Source organism: Musca autumnalis, unplaced genomic scaffold (assembly GCF_047663935.1).
Source record: "Musca autumnalis isolate F117 unplaced genomic scaffold, ASM4766393v1 scaffold_3, whole genome shotgun sequence".
NCBI lineage: Eukaryota > Metazoa > Arthropoda > Insecta > Diptera > Muscidae > Musca > Musca autumnalis.
Genome location: NW_027411866.1, coordinates 125,782,387 through 125,784,950, shown reverse-complemented (window position 1 = coordinate 125,784,950; position 2,564 = coordinate 125,782,387). Strand labels below are relative to the sequence as shown.

Genomic DNA, 2,564 nt, shown 5'->3' with positions numbered 1-2,564 from the left:
AGTTCGGTGAAGAAATCAAGCTAAAATTCTCAAAATACAGCAAAAAGTGAACATTTGTATTGAGAACGTTTTGTGACTATGGTGAATGTCAAATTAAGGGTATTTCCGTCAAGCAATGTAGCTTAAACCTTCAAAATACTGAAAATCGGGAGGTACCGTTATACACGCAGAGAAAAAATATTTTACGCTTTTGTTGGAATAAAAATATCAATTTTTGTTCCAAAATTGTATTTGTTTTGTTCAAGCATTGTATTGCAAATCCAAAAATACAATATTTTGCTCCAAACATAAAAAAACAAAAACAACTTTCGAAATTCCGCACTATTGTCAAAATTAACAATACCAATTGGTAGAAACTATCATAGTCTAGAATTTTTACAAAAAATATTGTCATTTAAAAAATTCGCTTTTGTTGTAGTTTTAAATACGTATTGTTATTTTGTTTTTTCAGTAGATACACAATTTTGGATTGAACATTTCTATTATTAGTTCAAAAATACATATTTTTGACTATACTCTCTCCCGTTAACTTGTTGAGTATTTGCTCTGGATTCTAGTCGCTGCATTCTTGTTTTGCTCTCTTTCCTTTATGTGTGGCAGCCGGTGAAGTTATTTGTGTTTGTGCATTCTTTGTCCCTAATCAGTTTTTGTTTGGCAGTCAAAGGAAGTGGATCAAAAAAAGTAAAACATTAGTGACTATAAACTTAGAAAAACAACATTCCAAGACAAAAATGAAAAAAGCTAATAATAAAAGTGTCATACATTATTAAATCTATTGAATTCTTTATTATTTTAAAACTGTCGGTGTTTTCTTATTTTATGGCATTATTTACTTTTAAAATGCCATGTAGTTTTTTTGTTTTTGGTTTTCTCATGTGGTTTTGTGAAGCGGTAAATATAAAAGTGGCGGTTGAAGCAGAATTTGCGTTGCAAGGAGATATTCAAGAAGAATTCCGATAATTCATACATCTTTGACATAATAAATAAAAATTTTCTTGAAAACGTCAATCCCCTTTGGGTTCTTTTTGTACTGAATAATGTTTAGAACACGCGTTTGTAGTTTTGAGCAAAACTATTGTAAATATAGATAATTTTCCCTCAACTGTTCTGAATTCTAACAATATTTATTGTCCATTTTTACCAATACTATTTTTCATTGTTGTTTGACACCACCTCTTTTGAATCTTTTCTTCTACTATCGTATGTAAGTTGTTATGTGTGTGTGTTTTGTAGAGAGCTAAAAACAAAAAAAGGTGGTTGAAACTTATTATACGAAGATAAAATAGAAATAGTTTTTTTTCTTAAATTTGTGTTTTTGTGAACGAATTGTCGGGATTCTATTTTAATTTAAAATATAAAGAGCGCGTTGCAACAGTCTAATAATTTTTGCAATTCATGCTCAATGAAAACCAAAGAAACGACTACTGCTGACACTTGTATTTTATTGCGTAGTTTTGTGTGTCTGTTTTAAATAATATTTTTTTATTTAGCGGGTTAAAGATTGTTTTGCAGCAGACTTTTTAAATTTGGGAAAACATAAAACTAATCACCGACAGCTGAAGTGGAAATTTTTAATAAGAATACTCTCTAAAACCAGTTATATTCAGTAATTTGTGCAACAATACATTTCTTCAACCGATTTTGTTTTGGGCATAAAATTAATTAGTAAGTATCTTCTTTTTGTACTTTTACTAAGCGTTATTTCTAACATTTTTTCTTTTTTAATTTAGCTTCAAATTCTACTAACGACTGGGATTCACAATTTTCCTGACCGAATAAATCACAAGAAATAGTTTACCAACATGCTTTATTTGCACATCAAGAGACGAATCTTTGTTAAACTAAATAAAATTAGCGTCAATCGAAATTAAAATCATCTCAAATCAGTGTTATTTAAATGTTTTAAAGATCATATATGAAATAAATAATACAATGAAACTTTTTATATTTTTTTAAATTTAACACATTAAAAAGGTAGGTATACAATTTTTATTCCAACCATTTCGCATTACAACAATAAATATTGTTAGTTCTGACCAAAACTATTGTGAATTGCAAAAATAAATATTGTTACTTCTGACCGAAACTATTGTAAGTTCTAACAATATTTATTGTCATTTTGACAAAAACTATTGTGAATTGCAACAATAAATATTGTTACTTCTGACCAAAACTATTGTAAGTTCTAACAATATTTATTGTCTATTTTGACCAAAACTATTGTGAATTGCAACAACACAAATTGTTACCTCTAACCAAAACTATCGTAACTATCGTGTCAAAGTGACAATACATATTTATATTTAGAACACACAATATAGTCCAGTGTGACAATAACGATTGTTGGATTGACAATACTACATAAGGAATCCAACAATATGTTAACAATATATATTTTGCTCTTGGAATATTGTTGGATCAAACATATTTTTTCTCTGCGTGTATGGGGGCCTAGCACAACATGAGCCAATGTTCAAATTTTTTGATAGAGAAGTTTTTAACAACTTTTAATCATGTATGCAAAACGACATCTAATTTTAACCGAAAATCAAGACAAGTAAGAG

The 2,564-nt window shown here is 28.4% G+C and overlaps 1 long non-coding RNA gene across 1 annotated transcript; it reads left to right on the top strand.

Moving 5' to 3' along the window:
• Positions 1–663: 663 nt before the first annotated feature.
• On the top strand, positions 664–1,844 carry LOC141396483 (uncharacterized). The gene is made up of 3 exons (XR_012411171.1): positions 664–891; positions 1,491–1,665; positions 1,731–1,844. It is a non-coding gene; the product is annotated as an uncharacterized lncRNA (long non-coding RNA).
• The last annotated feature ends 720 nt before the right edge of the window (positions 1,845–2,564 follow it).